The sequence below is a fragment of the Paroedura picta genome, chromosome 5 (assembly GCF_049243985.1).
Source record: "Paroedura picta isolate Pp20150507F chromosome 5, Ppicta_v3.0, whole genome shotgun sequence".
Lineage (NCBI taxonomy): Eukaryota > Metazoa > Chordata > Lepidosauria > Squamata > Gekkonidae > Paroedura > Paroedura picta.
The window spans coordinates 27,734,099-27,754,444 of NC_135373.1; the positions used below are offsets into that span (position 1 = coordinate 27,734,099).

The 20,346-nt window shown below is 44.8% G+C and overlaps 1 long non-coding RNA gene across 1 annotated transcript; it reads left to right on the forward strand.

Moving 5' to 3' along the window:
• Nucleotides 1-194: 194 nt before the first annotated feature.
• LOC143839013 (uncharacterized) lies at nucleotides 195-18,250 on the forward strand. The gene is made up of 10 exons (XR_013231523.1): nucleotides 195-217; nucleotides 4,734-4,760; nucleotides 5,782-5,808; nucleotides 7,982-8,002; nucleotides 9,476-9,496; nucleotides 11,587-11,607; nucleotides 11,986-12,006; nucleotides 13,871-13,900; nucleotides 17,068-17,097; nucleotides 18,025-18,250. It is a non-coding gene; the product is annotated as an uncharacterized LOC143839013 (long non-coding RNA).
• Nucleotides 18,251-20,346: the final 2,096 nt, after the last annotated feature.

Genomic DNA, 20,346 nt, shown 5'->3' on the forward strand with positions numbered 1-20,346 from the left:
ATATGAGTTCCTTTAGTTCCAATTTTAGTTTGGACAACAAAGGGGGTTCATTTGCTTCCTGTTTTCCTATGTTTTTTTGGAATCTTTAATAAAATAGATGGACATGACAAAAGAGTTTTAGTCTACTAGACACTGCAACAGCTTCTGGAAATGTGAAAGAATAACGTTCTCTCTCTCCCCCACCCCTTAGGTAAAGAACGTTATTCCATTGTTTCGGGTAAGTATAATAAAGCATCTCTATTTTTTAAAAAAAACATCTACTTCCATTGATACACTATGGGGAGAAAGTCACTTCTTGATATACTGTTTTGATTGGTTTTCAGAATACTTATAAATTCAGGATTTGCAAGGCCCACATGTGCCATGGGACAGACCCAAGCCACCTTTCCTCCACCTCTTTCCACAGGAACTTGCAGCAAATTCATCCTACTGTCTTGCCATTGGAGGACAGACGATTTTGTAGGCTGCTACTTCACTTTGCACCATTGTATTCCATTCCATCCCACAGTGCATTAAGTCACCAGGTGGTTCCTTCCATGTACCAGCCCATGGTAAACATGGTGAAGGCTTAACTGCTGAAAGACAACTCATACACCTCAAGAAATATTGCTACGGTTATTAAGGACAGCTTGAAAGAGTGGCTGGGCAGTGGGGTAGTAAACTGGAGCTACGTCATCATGGACTCAAACTTCTTGTGTGCTGTAGGAAGACAGGTCGTCAGTTGGTTAAGTAGTTAGGTAGCTAGATACTTTGGTAGGCAGGTAAAAGTTGGTTAGATAGGTAGGTAGGCAGTTGGTTAGGTAGCCAGGTAGACCGTTGATTAGGTAGGTAGGTGGATAGTTGGGTAAAGGTAATACCTCTACAGAGCTCTACAGGGGCCTATATAGGAAGCGACCCCATCTTCCTGGCCTGGCCTCAACCATGTGCTTGGCACAAGAGATCCATCTTACAGACCTTGCAAAAAGTTGACAGCTTCATCAGAAGAGCCCTCAGCTCTTCAGGGAGCTCATTCCACCAAGCCGGGGCCAGGACTGAAAAAGCCCTTGCCCTGGTCAAGGCCATGCATGCCTCCATGGGTCAGGGATAACCAGCAAATTAATACCCACAGAGCGAAGATATGCAAGGCCCAGGCCACAGATGATCTTAAAGGTAAGAACCAAAACTTTTAACCTGAACTGGAAGCTAATTGGTAACCAGTGCAGCTGCTTAAGAATAGGCTGGACATGGGTCCTCCAAGATGATCTTATGAGGATGCTGGCAGCTGTATTCTGCACCAACTGCAATTTCCAGGTCAGAGACAAGAGAAGGCCCGCGTAGAATGAGTTACATACGTCTAATCTGAAAGTCACCATTGCTTGGATCACTGTGGCCAAGTGTTCTGGTGACAGGTTGGGTGCTAGTAGCCTAGCTTGGCACAGATGGTAAACTACCATGCAGGCTACCTTCATGATCTGACCTTCCATAGACAAGGAGGCATCAAAGATCACCCACAAATTCCTTGCCACAGTCACAGCCATAAGCTGTACCCCATCCAGGCAGGGGAGTCATGCTTCCTGATCCTGCCTCTTCTACCCAGCCACAGGACTGCAATCTTGGAGGGGCTGAGTTTCAGATGACTCTGCCTGAGCCATCCAGACACTGATTCCAAAAAACTGGCAAATGTTTTTGTGGAAGGGGGGGTCTGGCCATCCCTCCATTAGGCGATAGAGCTGGGTGTCATCAGCATACTGATGATAGCTCATCCCAAAGGCCCAGATCAGCTATGCCAGAGGGCACATATAGATGTTTAAAAGTGTGAGACAGATTATTGCCCCCTGCAGCACTCCACAGGGAGTGCAAAGGGGCCGAACAGCTCTTCCCCCACTGCCACCCTCTGTGTCCAGTGCTGGAGGAAAGAGACCAGCCACTGTGAGGCTGTCTCCCTAATACCAGCCTGGCGAAGTGGTGGACTAACAACTTGTGGTCAACCACATAAAATGTGGCTGAAAGATTGAGAAGGACAAGGATAGTCAAACTTCCCCATTACAGCTGGTGCTGGTGATCATCTGTCAAGATGACCACTGCAGTCTCCACCCCATAGCCAGGATAGAAGCCCAACTGGTATGGGTAAAGACATGATGTTTCCTTCAAGAAAGCCAGGAGTTGGTCGACAGCAGCCCTCTCAACTAACTAACCCAGAAATGTGAGGTGTTAGACCAGGTGGCAGGTGGGGTCTCATGGATACAGCAATTGTTCTGATTTTTTCATGAGAGGGTGGACCACTGTCGCCTTCAGCCCATAGGGGATCTCTGTTGATATCAGAGAGAGGTTGACAATATCCCTCAAGGGGCTTCCTATCTGTCAGTCACTCAATTTGAGCAACCACGATGGGCATGGATCCAGGTGGCAAGTGGTCACTCTCACTGACCCCAGCAACTTGTCCACTTTGGCTAAAGAGAGTTGTTTGAAGCCATCAAACATCATCTCCCATGGTGGTCACAGAGCTTCTAGTTAAGGTACTGTATCAATTGTGGCAGGAAGGCCCTGGTGGAACGACAAGACATTATCTGCAAAAAAGTTTGTCAATGCCTCACATCTCAAGTCCAATTTACTACTATTTTGGCACCCTTCCTTGAGAAGGTTAAGAGAGTGAACTTCCTTAAATAATTCCACCAGACAAGAGTTAGCGGATGTGATTTCAGTGGCAAAAAAATCCCATTTCGCAACTTTCATCGCCATCTCATACACCTTTATAAGTATGCAGTAGGAAGTTCTTGCTGCTTCATTATGATTTTTCAACCACACTCGCTCACTTCCTTCTTCTTCTCATGAAGCTTCTGGGAATACCATGGAGCCAGCTTGAGGCAATGGCAGAGTGGCTGCCGAGGAGCAATCTCATCTATATCAGCCATTAGGTGGGACTACCAGTCCTCCACAAAGGCCGCCAACATATTGGGCATAGAGTCCCATAGAACATTCAGGAATCCCACAGATTCTATAAGTCTCTATGGACAGAGTAAAATACACCCATCACCCATCTGTGGAAGGGGTGGTACCCTAAGCCAGGCTTTCAGGGCACAGTGGTCTGACCATAGGACAAGTTTACTTGCCTCCAGATACAACTGTCACCCCATGCCAAAGATCAAGTTGAGGGTATGGTCAGCCTGATGGTTGGGCTGACAACAAATTGCAAGAAACCCCACTGTCACCATGGCGAACACCAAATCCAAGCCATATCCCAGGGATGGTGAATCCATGTGAACACTGAAGTCAACCAGGATTATAAGTCTGGAAACTGCAATGCCCATGCAGCTGCCACCTCCAGCATGCTTGACGGGGCATCTGGTGGTGCAGTGGGTGAATGGTACGCCAACCAGATGGCCAGGTTCTTGACTGAATCCCACCCTAGACTCAGGAAGAGCCCTGTAGGAGTAAGCCTCCTGGACAAGGATCACCACTCCCCTCCACTACCACAGAGCCAAGACAGATGAAGGACTCAGACCGTAAAATGAAAATCCGTCTATTTATTTTTTTAGTGCATAAAGTCTATTCTGCTCCAGTAATCGGTTTACTTCCCCCTCCCTGCTAGGGTAACTAAGCATTTGTAGTTTTCTGCAGGGAACATCTAGAGTTCCAAAATCCCTTTTTGGATTAATCATGGATCTATGACTTTTCAGCTCAGGTTCCATTATAAAGAAACCTGATGAAAAAGAAACCTGAGGAATATTAGAGACTTCCACTGGATCAATTCCACAAACACTTCTATGAAGGAGACATTCATGTCAGAACTGTGCCTCTCCTTCTGCACATCAGCAAGGATATTACAGATGGTTCACTGAAGACATGTTTTTAAGATGAAACGAATGGAGAGCAGTATGCCGTAGGGTTTAGAGTGCAGGCTAGGACCTGGGACAGTCAGTTTGGAATCCCCTCTTTTCCATGAGAGGTCTCCCAATAGCCAATAGCCTGCCACAATTTCTCAGCCTAGCTTACCTCACGAGGATATTCTGTGAGTATAAAGTTGGGGTAGGAACAATGCTGTGATGAATCCCTTTTTATTCCATTCTGGGATAAAAGTAAAATGTAAATAAAATAATAAGATTGTAAGGGAGCACTCTGAGGTAGCAGATAGAGTTGGAAGAGATGGACATCTACAGATAAAATCAGAGTAGCTGGTAGCCCAGAGTAGCTGGGAATAAGGCTGAGAGAAAATGTTCAGATAGCTATGCCAGATGTTCATGGTATATGCTCATGTTCAGATAGATATGCCAGAAAACCCAAATACTCAATTGTATCAATGTCAATGACTTGCAGTGTTTCACAGGTAGTGTGAACGTAAAGGCCTCTGGGTTCTAACTCTCCTGACTATCCACTGTCAAATTTACCTCAACATTCCAAAAGGTCTGGTTGGTGGACTTCACACCTAATCAGTTCTTGGGCTCAATGCACATGGATACAACATAAGAACTTTCGATCATTAACTGTCCATTCTTCTTAAATCTTTCTTGAAGGCAGGATATGACTCCTGTTCTTTGCTCACCAACTCCACCCCACCTGCCTCACACATAGCTCTCTGGGCTCAGTTCTCCTCACTGCCCAGCAGACCCCAATGTTCCTTCACCTCTCATTAGCTCCACTCTGGGTGAGGTGGAGGAGAACATGCCCCTCATGGCTACTGATAATAGATTTGTGATTCAGTGAAACGTTTACAAATAGCGTCTGATATGTTCATGCTATTCATCTCTGTTTTTCAGGAGAAAGGTAAAGGTGAAGGGGAAAAAGTGAGTATTTCTCAAAAGGAGTCGACTGAATATAAATAAGGAAGGCGTACCAAAATGCTGTTGTGTCTAAAAGTAGCAAGCAAAGTGCATGCTATTTTTATTTATTTATTTGTTTGTTTGAATATTTGGATTTCTATACCACCCATTCTTTGCGGCTCTGGGTGGTTTACATTGAACATTATATAACATTATATAACTTACATGGAATGTTATACAGGCTGTAACATCAAAACAGCTTTCAGTAAAACCTTAAAACATTACAATACATCATTAATGATATAATAGATAACAGCAACATTGGGAGGTCAATTATTTCAGTCATGGGGGGGGGCATCTGGGGGGACCAGCATATGTTCCATGTTGGTCAGCCTCAACCGAATGCTTGGTGGAAGAGCTCCCTTTTGCAGGCCCTGCAGAATTGTGGAAGTTCAGGCAGGGGTCTGATCTCCTCAGGGAGCTCGTTCCACCAGGTGGGGGACAGGACTGAGAAGGCTCTGGTCCTTATTCAGGTCGACGCGCTTCTCTGGGTCCAGGAATCTTCCTCAGTCCATTTACTATTCATCTAAAAATGGGGTTTGAAGAGACCTAGAACAATTGGTGAGCAATATAGACAACCTCAAACTCTCAACATTCCAAAAGATCTGGTTGGTGGACTTCTGGGAGAGTGATAAGGAGATCCGTCTCTCACACCTAATCAGTTGTAGCGCTCAATGAACATGGATACAAGATAGGAACTTTCGATCATTAACTCTCCATTCTTCTTAAATCTTTCTTGAAGGCAGGATATGACTCCTGTTCTTTGCTCACCAACTCTACCCCATCTGCCTCACACATAGCTCTCTGGGCTCAGTTCTCCTCACTGCCCAGCAGACCCCAATGTTCCTTCAGCTCTCATTTGCTCCACTCTGGGAGAGGTGGAGGAGGATATGCCCCTCATGGCTACTGATAATAGATTTGTGATTCAGTGAAAAGTTTACAAATAGCTTCTGATATGTTAATGGTATTCATCTCTGTTTTTCAGGAGAAAGGTAAAGGTAAAGAAGAAAAAGTGAGTATTTCTCAAAAGGAGACAACTGAATATAAATAAGGAAGATGTGCCAAAATGCTGTTGTGTCTAAAAGTAGCAAGCAAAGTGCATGCTAGATTTGTTTGTTTGTTTGTTTCTTTGTATATTTGGATTTCTATACCACCCAACCTTTGCGGCTCTGGATGGTTTACATGGAACATTATATAACGTACATGGAATGTTATACAGGCCGTAACATCAAAACAGCTTTCAGTAAAACCTTAAAACATCTATCTATCTATCTATCTATCTATCTATCTATCTATCTATCTATCTATCTATCTATCTATCTATCTATCTATCTATCTATCTATCTATCTATCTACCTACCCACCCACCCACCCACCCACCCACCCACCCATCCATCCATCCATCCATCCATCCATCCATCCATTTATTTGGCTTTCTATACCACCCATTCTTTGCGGCTCTGGGTGCTTTACATTGAACTTTATTTAACTTACATGGAACATTATTCAGGCTGTAACATCAAAAAAGCTTTCAGTAAAACCTTAAAACATTAAAATACATCATTAATGTCATAATAACAGATAACAGAAACCCTGGGAGGTCAATTATTTCAATCATGGGGGGGGCATCTGGGGGGACCAGCAGATGTTCCAAGTCGGTCAGCCTCAAGTGAATGCCAGGTGGAGGAGCTCCCTTTTGCAGGCCCTGCGGAATTGTGGAAGTTCAGGCAGGGCTCTGATCTCCTCAGGGAGCTTGTTCCACCAGGTGGGTGTCAGGATTGTTAGAAAACCCTGTCATAAATTAGCCTGAGTTTCTCCATGACAGTTAGATTGACCTTTGCCGCTTGGTGCCTGGGAGCTCCAGGCCCCTATATAATGCATGCTTGTTAAAAGTGAAACTATGTTGATGTAGCCATTATCTCTGAATGTTCCTTTCCTTGAGGCCTCTCGGCTGGGCCAGCTTCTGGTAACCATAACACCTTATCTAAGCCTGAAGACAGCCAAGGACATGAGAAAGTAACACTGTTTTTAATTGTATCTGTCTCCTCTTCCTTCCTCCCCTCCCTTGGGAACTTTCAAGTTCTGGGCGGGAGAATTGTATTGATAAGGAGAAGCAAATCTGTCCTCAGCCAGATTTGACTTCTCTAGTCTAGGTGTATGAAGTATTTCTCAATAAAACTTTCTATTTCAAAGAAGTTGGTTGTGAGTCCTTTCAACGTCTGACAGTGGGGGCCAGGACTGAGAAGGCTCTGGCCCTTGTTCAGGTCCGACGCGCTTCTCTGGGTCCAAGAATCCTCCTCAGTCCATTTACTATTCATCTAAAAATGGGGTTTGAAGAGACCTAGAACAATTGGTAAGCAATATAGACAACCTCAAACTCCATCATGGAAATCATGATATCACAATAAGGGCCAGCTTACAGAAGTGTTTGTCATCAGCCAAAATAGTTTTTGACTGTTGAAGAAACGACAGACCAAAGAAAAGAATTCTAAAGGAATCAGTGGTATGCAAAGTACTACCCATTTGCTACCAAAAAAATCTCAAATGAAAAGCTACTGAAAAGGGTGAAAGACACTGAATATGATTATTAAAAGAATATTGATTTCTTTCATGTTGGCTTTTTAATTGAAAAAGGGATAGATTGAGTATATATCTTCTATTTCAGAATCTTTAATTTCCCCAAGATTATAGTCAACTTCCTGACAATTCTCCTTCAGCTTTCATTCACTGGATTCCAAGAGAGGCCTCTGGGTTTTAACTATCCTGATTGTCCACTGTCAACTTTACCTCAACATTCCAAAATCTCTGGTTGTTGGACTTCTGGGAGAGTGATAAGGAGATCCGCCCCTCACACCTAATCAGTTGTAGCGCTCAATGCACATGGATACAACATAGGAACTTTTGATCATTAACTGTCCATTCTTCTTAAATCTTCCTTGAAGGCAGGTTATGACTCCAGTTCTTTGCTCACCATCTCCACCCCATCTGCTTCACACATAGCTCTCTGGGCTCAATTCTCCTCACTGCCCACCAGACCCCAATGTTCCTTCAGCTCTCATTAGCTCCACTCTGGGAGAGGTGGAGGAGGACATGCCCCTCATGGCTAGTGATAATAGATTTGTGATTCAGTGAAAAGTTTACAAATAGCATCTGATATGTTCATGCTATTCATCTCTGTTTTTCAGGATGAGGATGAAGGAGACAACGTGAGTATTTTTCAAAAGGGGACAACTGAATATAAATAAGGAAGATGTACCAAAATGCTGTTGTGTCTAAAAGTAGCAAGCAAGGTGCATTCTATATCTATCTATCTATCTGTCTGTCTGTCTGTCTATCTGTCTGTCTACCCACCCACCCACCCACCCATCCATCCTTCCATCTATTTGGCTTTCTATACCACCCATTCTTTGCGGCTCTGGGTGCTTTACATTGAACTTTATTTAACTTACACGGAACATTATACAGGCTGTAACATCAAATCAGCTTTCAGTAAAACCTTAAAACATTAAAATACATCACTAATGACATAATAACAGTTAACAGAAACCCTGGGAGGTCAATTATTTCAATCATGGGGGGCATCTGGGGGGACCAGCAGATATTTCAAGTCGGTCAGCCTCAAGCAAATGCCAGGTGGAGGAGCTCCCTTTTGCAGGCTCTGCGGAACTGTGGAAGTTCAGGCAGGGCTCTGATCTCCTCAGGGAGCACGTTCCACCAGGTGGGGGCCAGGACTGAGAAGGCTCTGGCCCTTGTTCAGGTCCGACGCGCTTCTCTGGGTCCAAGAATCCTCCTCAGTCCATTTACTATTCATCTAAAAATGGGGTTTGAAGAGACCTAGAATAATTGGTGAGCAATATAGACAACCTCAAACTCTATCATGGAAATCATGATATCACAATAAGGGCCAGCTTACAGAAGTGTTTGTCATCAGCCAAAATAGTTTTTGACTGTTGAAGAAACGACAGACCAAAGAAAAGAATTCTAAAGGAATCAGTGGTATGCAAAGTACTACCCATTTGCTACCAAAAAAAATCTCAAATGAAATGCTACTGAAAAGGGTGAAAGACACTGAATATGATTATTAAAAGAATACTGATTTCTTTCATGTTGGCTTTTTAATTGAATAAGGGATAGATTGAGTACATATCTTCTATTTCAGAATCTTTAATTTCCCCAAGATTATAGTCAACTTCCTGACAATTCTCCTTCAGCTTTCATTCACTGTATTCCAAGAGAGGCCTCTGGGTTTTAACTATCCTGATTGTCCACTGTCAACTTTACCTCAACATTCCAAAATCTCTGGTTGTTGGACTTCTGGGAGAGTGATAAGGAGATCCGCCCCTCACACCTAATCAGTTGTAGCGCTCAATGCACATGGATGCAACATAGGAACTTTTGATCATTAACTGTCCATTCTTCTTAAATCTTCCTTGAAGGCAGGTTATGACTCCGGTTCTTTGCTCACCATCTCCACCCCATCTGCTTCACACATAGCTCTCTGGGCTCAATTCTCCTCACTGCCCACCAGACCCCAATGTTCCTTCAGCTCTCATTAGCTCCACTCTGGGAGATGTGGAGGAGGACATGCCCCTCATGGCTAGTGATAATAGATTTGTGATTCAGTGAAAAGTTTACAAATAGCGTCTGATATGTTCATGCTATTCATCTCTGTTTTTCAGGATGAGGATGGAGGAGACAACGTGAGTATTTTTCAAAGGGGGATAACTGAATATAAATAAGGAAGATGTACCAAAATGCTGTTGTGTCTAAAAGTAGCAAGCAAGGTGCATTCTATATCTGTCTGTCTGTCTGCCTGTCTTCTGTCTGTCTACCCACCCATCCACCCACCCACCCATCCATCCATCCATCCATCCATCCATCCATCCATCCATCCATCCATCCATCCATCCATCCATCCATCCATCCATCCATCTATTTGGCTTTCTATACCACCCATTCTTTGCGGCTCTGGGTGCTTTACATTGAACTTTATTTAACTTACTTGGAACATTATACAGGCTGTAACATCAAAACAGCTTTCAGTAAAACCTTAAAACATTAAAATACATCATTAATGACATAATAACAGTTAACAAAAACCCTGGGAGGTCAATTATTTCAATCATGGGGGGCATCTGGGGGGACCAGCAGATATTTCAAGTTGGTCAGCCTCAAGCAAATGCCAGGTGGAGGAGCTCCCTTTTGCAGGCTCTGCGGAACTGTGGAAGTTCAGGCGGGGCTCTGATCTCCTCAGGGAGCACGTTCCGCCAGGTGGGGGCCAGGACCGAGAAGGCTCTGGCCCTTGTTCAGGTCCGACGTGCTTCTCTGCATCCAGGAATCCTCCTCAGTCCATTTACTATTCATCTAAAAATGGGGTTTGAAGAGACCTAGAACAATTGGTGAGCAATATAGACAACCTCAAATTCTATCATGGAAATCATGATATCAGAATAAGGGCCAGCTTACAGAAGTGAATATGATTATTAAAAGAATAATGATTTCTTTCATGTTGGCTTTTTAATTGAATAAGGGATAGATTGAGTACATTTGACTTGCAGGAGGGCATTAGTGCAGGAATAAGATGTGACACCAATATTGGGATAAACAAGGCCACAGCTTTATTACCTTCCCACGGGAGGGTTGGCACGGCATGGGAGAGGGAGCCTGACCTTGCAGTCAGCAGACTGCACCAACGATCCATGGAGTCTAGAGGTGCCCTGGGGACCCGCACCGTTCTCAGCCGGGAGAGCAGATCCCCTTGCCTACTGAAGTCTGCCACTAAGGGAAGCGACCTATGCGGGGGAGCCACCAGGCGTCAACCTACTTTGACTGCCCCCAGGCCACCTGGCAAACGGGCCCCTGGCCTCCCAGCAGGGTAAGCCGCGCTCGTATACGTGCCACCTCGTAGTGAGGCCCCACACCCCAGGGAGTCCAATCGCACACCGGACTCCCTGCCAACAGGCTCCATCCCATGCAAACCTGCAGCTGTGACAATTATTGAACAAAACATAAACATTAAAACTCTGAACAATGCTGTATCAACATAGCGTGGGTGGGAGGGAAGCAGCTCCTGCGGCATTCCTGGTGAAGAGGGCGAGACCCGCGCACGTGGAGACTTAAATAGTCTCCACAGGTCCCGCCCCACCCTTTACGCTGTGCATGCTGTGTTGTCAGCGCGCACGCTAGAAGCCTCTGAGAGGTCGCCTCTCCCTCCCAGCAAGCCCCCCACCGCGTCAATATTTGGCCGAGCTAAATTTATATTCTATTCCAGAATCTTTAATTTCCCCAAGATTATAGTCAACTTCCTGAGAACTCTCCTTCAGCTTTCATTCACTGGATTCCAAGAGAGGCCTCTGGGTTTTAACTATCCTGATTGTCCACTGTCAACTTTACCTCAACATTCCAAAAGCTCTGGTTGGTGGACATCTGGGAGAGTGATAAGGAGATCCGTCCCTCACACCTAATCAGTTGTAGCGCTCAATGCACAAGGATACAACATAGGAACTTTTGATCATTAACTGTCCATTCTTCTTAAATGTTCCTTGAAGGCAGGTTATGACTCCAGTTCTTTGCTCACCAACTCCACCCCATCTGCCTCACACATAGCTCTCTGGGCTCAATTCTCCTCACTGCCCTCCAGACTCCAATGTTCCTTCAGCTCTCATTAGCTCCACTCTGGGAGAGGTGGAGGAGGACATGCCCTTCATGGCTACTGATAATAGATTTGTGATTCAGTGAAAAGTTTACAAATAGCGTCTGATATGTTCATCTATTCATCTCTGTTTTTCAGGATGAGGATGAAGGAGAAAAGGTGAGTATTTTTCAAAAGGGGACAACTGAATATAAATAAGGAAGATGTACCAAAATGCTGTTGTGTCTAAAAGTAGCAAGCAAGGTGCATTCTATATCTATCTATCTATCTATCTATCTATCTATCTATCTATCTATCTATCTATCTATCTATCTATCTATCATCTATCTACCCACCCAACCACCCACCCACCCACCCATCCATCCATCCATCCATCTATCATCCATACCCCAATGTTCCTTCAGCTCTCATTAGATCCACTCTGGGAGAGGTGGAGGAGGACATGCCCCTCATGGCTACTGATAATAGATTTGTGATTCAGTAAAAAGTTTACAAATAGCGTCTGATATGTTCATGCTATTCATCTCTGTTTTTCAGGATGAGGCTGGAGGAGACAACGTGAGTATTTTTCAAAAGGGGACAACTGAATATAAATAAGGAAGATGTGCCAAAATGCAGTTGCGTCTAAAAATAGCAAGCAAAGTGCATGCTAGATTTATTTATTTATTTGTTTGTTTGTTTGTATATTTGGATTTCTATACCACCCATTCTTTGCGGCTCTGGGTTGTTTATATTGAACATTATATAACTTACATGGAATGTTATACAGGCTGTAACATCAAAACAGCTTTCAGTAAAACCTTAAAACATTACAATACAGCATTAATGATATAATAGATAACATCAACATTGGGAGGTCAATTCTTTCAGTCATGGGGGGGCATCTGGGGGGACCAGCAGATGTTCCAAGTCGGTCACCCTCAAGCGAATGCCTGGTGGAGGAGCTCCCTTTTGCAGGCCCTGCGGAATTGTGGATGTTTAGGCAGGGGTCTGATCTCCTCAGAGATCTCGTTCCAGCAGGTGGGGGCCAGGACCGAGAAGCCTCTGGCCCTTGTTGAGGACTGACGCATGTCTCTGGGGCCAGGGATCCACAGCCATTTGGAGGTGGCAGAGCGTAAGGCTCTTTTGGGGGTATAGGCAGGGAGGTGGTCTCTCAAATATACTGGGCCCAAACTGTGTATGGCCTTAAAGATGATTACCAGAACCTTAAGCTTAATCCAGAATTCAACTGGGAGCCAGCCAAGTTGTTGGAGTACGGGAGATGAAGAAAATGGCATGGCCTTCTGGCCATGAACATCTGCCCAAAGGCTGGGAAAAAGGGGACAACACCAGAAAAGGGATCATCAGGATCCCAAACTTCTGTCAGCTCCCAATGGTGGCTTTGTGGGAGAGGAGGAAGTGCCCCCTCCCTTATGTTCATGCTATCCATATTTGTTTTTCAGGAAGAACAGCCTGCTACCCCAGCCATGAGTATTTCTTAAGGGGGGAGGGTTACTAGACAAAGAACAGAGTGATATTTCCATGAACATCTGCCCCTTGACTTGGAAAAAGGGGGACCACAGATGGAAACTGCCAATGAGCCTTGTCAGCTAGAGAAATTATTTTCACCTCATTGAGAGTTGGGGAAATAGTGGTATGGGAGCAGATGATGATCTCGGCAATGTTCCAAACAGGCTTGCTCTTCAAGGGTCAGATTCAGTGGAAATCTCAGGCAATGAGGACTGAGGGTCAGATATGACACCATTCCAATTCCAGCAATTTGATCAATTCTTCTTTTCTTCTTCTTCTTCTTCTTCTTCTTCTTCTTCTTCTTCTTCTTCTTCTTCTTCTTCTTCTTCTTCTTCTTCTTCTTCTTCTTTTTTTTGCTGGCCTCTTTCCACTCCATTGTGGAGGCTGCTAGCTATAAGAGAAGCAGCAATCTCAGGCCTATTTCACTGAGTCAAGCACTGATCTGCTTAACCTCTTACTCCATAGTGCCTTGATCCCCTTCCTTTACTTCATACCCCCTAAAATATTGATGGGACTGCTCGGTGAGCAAGAGCGACAGTCAGGGATGCCTGCATGACACCTGCGAAGAGCAACCAAAACCTCTTGCCAAGACCCTACTGAGTATTTGCAGTTCTTTCGGGATCAAAGGCAAGTTGCGTAGCTGAGTCATGAAATATTCCACGACTTTATAGATGTATTCCCGCACTGACATTTTTCCCTTTGCACTTCCATCTTACCTTATCCTAACACTGTCACCCAACAAGACCTGGAAGAGTTTTTAGAAAAGGGTTGCAAAGAAAAGAGAGAATTAGAATGAGCACTCCCATGAAGCGGAATCGGAGGTGCCCCTGCCCCTGATAGCTGTGGAGGAGAGATGTGTGATCCTATTCAGATTTTATAACATCAGTTCATGTTACGTCTCTCTGTTTTTCAGGGAGACAGTGACAGTGTTTCCAGTGCAAATGTGAGTATTTCTAAAAAGGGAACTTGTACGTAACTAAAAGGAAGATGTAGCAGGATGCTGTTTTGGATGGAAGAAGCAAGCAAGGGCCATTGTAGATGCTGAGAACATCTTGATAATAATATGGAGGACTGTCTATTAGCCACATAGAAGCTTCTGGGAGAGCAGATCACACCCGGAATCTCTCAGTTGTCAGGTGTGAAAATAATTGTGCCCTCAACAAGAGAGAATTTGCAAGAGCTTTGTGTGGTAACTGAGGAATCCTTGGCCCTGTTCCAAGCACTGCTGCTTGGCATATTTAAGGTTAAGTGGAAATCCCTGGCAATGAGGACTGAGCCCCACTGCAATGCATGTTCATCTATTTGTCCACTGCACATTTTTCAGGCACTATTCTTTTTCATAGAATCATAGAATCATAGAATGGAAGGGACCTCCTGGGTCATCTAGTCCAATCCCTGCACTATGCAGGACACTCACAGCCCTATCGCTCATCCACTGTAACTTGCCACACCCTTAAGCATTCACAAATCAGCCTCTCCGTCAGATGGCTCTCCAGCTTCTGTTCAAAAATTTCCGAAGATGGAGAACCCATCACCTCCCGAGGAAGCCTTTTCCACTGAGAAACCACTCTGTCAGGAACTTCTTCCTGATGTTTAGATGGAATTTATTTTTAATTAATTTAATCCCTTTGGTTCTGGTCTGTTCCTCCAGGGCAACAGAGAATAATTCTGCTCCATCCTCTATATGGCAGGCTTTTAAATATTTGAAGATGGTTATAATTTCCACACTTACTACTGCCATGACATCTCCCCCATCCTATATTGTTTTTTTTTTGTTTTTCCTACATAAATGCAGAACTTTACACTTGTCCCTATTGAACTTCATTTTATTCAGTTTAGCTCACTTCTCGAGCCTAATCCAGTAATCTGATTCCATCTTCGGTTGTGTTTGCTACCCCTCCCAGTATTAGTATTGTCTGCAATTTTAATAAGTAGCCCTTCTAAACCCTCGTCCAAATAATTTACAAATGTGATGAACAACACAGGCCCCAGGACAGATTCCTGGGGAACTCCACTTCTCCAAGAGGATGCTGAACCATTAACAAGTACCCGTTGGATACCATCTGTCAACGAATTATCGGTCCACCTGACAGAATTAAGATCCATACCGAATTTTACCAACATGTCAACAATAATATCATGTGAAACCTTATCAAACGCTTTACTGAAATCCAGATAAACTATGTCCACAGCATTCCCCAGATCCAGCAATGTAGTCTCTTTATCGAAAAACGAGATAAGGTTGGTCTGACGTGATTTGTTCTTGCGAAACCCGTGCTGAGTCTTAGAAATCACAACTCTCTGTTCCAGCTGCTCAAGGACTGACTATTTGATGATTTGTTCCAAAAAATGTTTAGTACAGAGACATTTTTTAGAAACCAAGTATGGAAGTTAAAATTGTAGAACTAGGATTTTCAGCAGATTTTTTCCTTATGTGTGATGAGTCTGAAATTGTGTTTCTCTCACTCCTTCGCTTTCTGTCACATAAAAATGGTTGGACTGCTGGTGAGCAACAGAGACAAGAATGCCTTCGTAACCCATCTTCAGATCAGCAGAAACCTCAAAGATCAAAGGAGATAAAATTACTTTGGAATTTAAAATACATTTGTAGGGCTGGAAGTACATGGATAGAATACTGTAATACCAACTCTTTTAGAGCTTCTTGCGTCTTTCTGACAGGCAACATCTGACTCCTGCTCTTTCCTTTCCTAATTCAAAACCCGCTGCCACACACCTTCCTCTCCGGGCTCTGACTCTTAACTGGTCACTGTCATCAGGATCCCAACCTTCTGTCAGCTCCCAATGGTGGCTTTGTGGGAGAGGAGGAAGTGGCCCCTCTCTTATGTTCATGCTATCCATATTTGTTTTTCAGGAAGGAGCGCCAGCTGCCCCAGCCATGAGTATTTCTAAAGGGGGGAGGGTTATTAGATAAATCAAGAGGAAGCTGCCAGATTGCTCATTTTTTCTGAAGGCAATGAACATTGATTAAGTTTTATTCCATGTGCAAAGAATAGAGTGATATTGCCATCAACATTAGCCCCATGACTGGGAAAAAGGGGACCACATATGGAACCTGCCAACGAGCCTTGTCAGCTAGAGAAATAATTTTCACCTAATCAAGTGATGGGGAAACAGTGTTATGGGAGCAGATGATGACCTTGGCCAATTCCAAACAGGCTAGTTCTTCAACAGTCAAATTCAGTGGAAATGTCAGACAATGAGGACTGAGCCTAAGATATGACTCCATTCTACTTCCATCAATTTGACCAATGTTTTTTTACCTGAAGAAAAAGAAGAGTTGGTTCTTATATGCCACTTTTCCCTACCCGAAGGAGGCTCAAAGGGCTTACAGTCACCTTCCCATTCCTCTCCCCATAACAGACACCCTGTGGGGTGGGTGAGGCTAAGAGAGCGCTGATATCACTGCTCGGTCAGAACAGCTTTCTCAGTGCTGTGGTGAGCCCAAGATCACCCAGCTGGCTGCATGTGCGGGAGTGCAGAATCGAACCCGGCATGCCAGATTAGAAGTCTGCACTCCTAACCACTACACCAAACTGGCATCATTCCCCTCTATTGTGGAGGCTGCTGGCTATAACAAAAGCAGCAATCTCAGGCCTCTTTTCACTGAGTCAGGCACTGATCCGAATAACCTCTTCCTCCATAGTGCCCTTCCTTTACTTCATACCCCCTAAAAGTTCGATGGGACTGCTTGGTGAGCAGCAGCGACAGTCAGGGATGCCTGCATGCCACCTGTGCAGAGCAAGCGAAACCTCTTGCCAAGACCTTACTGAGTATTTGCAGTTGTTTCTGGATCAAAGGCAAGTTGGGTTGCTGAGTCATGAAATAATCCACGACTTTATAGATGTATTCCCACATTGACATTTTTTCCAAAGCCCTTCCATCTTACCTGTTTCCCGTATCCTAACACTGTTACTGAACAAAACCTGGAAGAGTTTTTAGAAAAGGGCTGCAAAGAAAAGAGAGCATTAGAATGAGCACTCCCATGAAGTGGAATTGGAGATGCACCTGCCCCTGATAGCTGTGGAGGAGAGATGTGTGATCCTATTCAAATTTTAAAACATCAATTCATGTTACGTCTCTGTTTTTCAGGGAGACAGTGACAGTGCTTCCAGTGCAAGTGTGAGTATTTCTAAAAAGGGAACTTGTAGGTGACAAAAAGGAAGATGTAGCAAGATGCTGTTTTGGCTAAAAGAAGCAAGCTAGGTCCATTTTAGATGCAGAGAAATTCTTGGTAGTAATAAGGAGATCTGCCCATCCTGATTTGACTGCCCAGACCACCTGGCAAATGAACCCCTGGCCTCCCAGCTGGGAACACCACACTCGTATATGTGCCACCCCGTAGGGAGGCCCAAAACCCCAGGGTGTTGATTGCACACTGGACTCTCTGCCAATAGGCTCCATCCCATGGAAACCCACAGCTGTGACAATTATCAAACAAAACCCTGAACAATGCTGTATACAACAACCTAGGGTGGGTGGGAGGGAAGCAGCTCCTGCAGAATCCCTGGCGAAGAGGGTGAGACCCACACATGTGGTGACTTAAATACTCACCACAGGTCCCTTCCTTTCTTTGATGCTGTTTGCACTGTGTTTTGGCAGCATGCACACTAAAGGACATTTGGGTGGTCACCTCTCCCTCCCAGCAAGCCCTCTGCCATGTTTATGTTCGGCTGAAGTAAGTCTCAGCAGGATTTTTATGAAAACCAAAACAAAAGAGCCTCTCTAAGCAGCCTATCATGTTCTTGCAGGCTTCTCTCACTCTGAATGTAATGGTTCCCCATTTACAAGGCAGCCAACCATTGTCTAATAAGGGCATCAGCTGTGTTCCTTAAGGGCGGGCAGGGAGTTGTGCTCTGGGCTTTCCTGGCTGACTGGAAACTGTAGCTACCACCGTTATTTGCACAAGGGAGGGATTCCAGTCAATGAAGGATGAAGGGTGGGACTGAGTTTTGGACCCAGACAAAGAGCTGTAGTCAAGAACCTGATCCATCTCTGCTTCATGTTCCTTTACATCTTCTGTACTCATAGCTATTGTTTTTGCTGCAGAAAAAATAAAGGAGATGACCTACTGATGATACCAGACCACGTTGACGATTACCTGCTTCTCTTTTGCCTTCTATGCGGCGAGCTCAAGCTAAACCAATGATAGAGAATCACCAATCAAAGTAGTAAAACCTAGACAAAATCCTGTAGTATTTTCTGATTTGTGTCACCTCCAGAATGGCAGGTACTGCCACCTGGAAGATGACAAATGCTTTGCAAAAACAATTAAAATGCATCAAAATATTTGGTGTGGTTTTCTATATGTTCTAAGGCAGTGGTCCTCAACCCCAGGTCCGGAGACCGGTACCAGTCCGTGGATCAGTCGGTACCGGGCCGCAGCTCCTCCTCGTCCTCCTCCCTGGTTGCTGCCTTGGGGGCTGACCTGCCACTCTGCCGCGGCTCACCTTTGGTGCTCTCCGGTGGCTGCCATGGCTGGGGCTCCCCCTTGGCGTGGAACTGCGCAGCTGCTGCTAGCAGCACCTCCCGGCGGGCGGCGGGAAGTCAAGGGTGCCAGCAGAAAAGCAAGTGGAACAGGGGCTCAGGTGGCAGCGACATCCCTCAGCAAAAGATTACCCCCCCCCCCAGGCCTCAATAAAATTGTCAAGCATTGACCGGTCCCTGGTGATAGAAAGGTTGGGGACCACTGTTCTAAGGTACATGCCTGCAGGCAGTTTTCTGGCAAATGGTAGAGGAAATTTGGCCTGCAAATGCGATGGCTGTAGCCTGTAGTGAAGTAGGTATTGATTTCTTCAGGGTTCATAATATAAGATATAATATGAATTTATCTGAAAGGTTCATAAATCAAGAAAGTGGGATAAAAGGGCAATAAATGCTTTAAAAATGAAGTCACCCAACTTAATGGATGTTCAGCCTGGGGAAGAGGAGGTGGAGAAAAGACAGTATTTGAAAAGTTGTCACTTGGAGGAGGGAAGCAGAGGATAGGACCCACAGTAATCAGTTTAAACTTTTTTGTAGAACAGTACAATCTAGATATTAAGGGAAGGATTCAAGCTCAGCAGGGGAATCGACTGTCTAAGGAGGTGGTGAGCTCCCCCTCACTAGAAGTCTTCAAGCAGCGGCTGGACAGATCCTTATCCTGGATGCTTTAGGCTGATCCTTCATTGAGCAGGGTGTTAGACTCAATGGCCTGGATGGCCCCTTCCAACTCTAGGAGTCTATGATTCCATAACTGCTTGGAAAGCTCATGTATTTCTAGCTGTCAAAAGCTATAATAAAAATGTTCGTAGATGGACTCCCCCCCCCCCAAGTCAGATCTCCATTCCTCTGGAAACACAACTTCCTGGGGACAAAGCTCACCATGGCTAGCAAGTACATCTTACTTCCCCTTGTCTGACCCAAAATTACTTCTCCTTGCCTGATCCAGTGCTGCCCATTAACATCATCGCCCAGTGTTGCACACTGTAAGGAATCAAGACAAACTAAGGAAAACTAAGATAATAGGGGGGGGGGGGAATCAGAGATTGAAACAACATAATACAAACAGCAGATTAAACAATTAAAGCCCAAGTTAGATATAAGTAAATGAGATATAGAAAAAAATCTGAAAAAAGTTATTTTGAACATGAGAATAAACTTGGTAGATACAGCTCAGGAAGGAAAGAGAAAAAAGAATAACAACAGGTTTAATGAAAAGAGACCAAAAGACATATGCAGAAAAAAGAAATACAGGAATAATTTCTCAGCGTTATCTCAGTATTATATTGGCCCGCACCTCCCAAGTCCCCCCAACCCCAATTGCCAATGCCATGGCTTCCCCACCCAGCCAGCCACCCTTCTCAACCCCCACTCTTACCCACTCATTGATACTTGCCCCTCCCCCAATGGGCCCTTCCCACACTCCCTTCCACCCCTGCCCCATCCCTTACATGGCACCTCCCTACCTTCCTACCTGCTTTCCTCCCAGCATCCCCTTCCTTCCTTCCTTCCTTCCTTCCTTCCTTCCTTCCTTCCTTCCTTCCTTCCTTCCTTCCTTCCTTCCTTCCTTCCTTCCTTCCTTCCTTCAATTTCTCTCTCTCTGCCTCTTTCTCTCCCTCTTCCCTGCTCTCTTTCTCTCTTTCTCTCTTTCGCCCTTTCTTCTGCCGTCCATCCACCCACCTCGCTAGCGCCTGCTGTATTCTGCCTACAGTGGGCTCAATATCTAGCAGAGCATAAAGATGCAGGAGGGACCCACAATACCTAGAAAAGTGCCACAGACGTGGCTCCCGGCCTCTTCACCCAGCAGGACGCAGAAAAGCTTCCCTCCCCCACTATGTGATGTGAAAACAGCCTATAGGCTGTCTCTGTGGTTGATTTTTCATTGTTAAT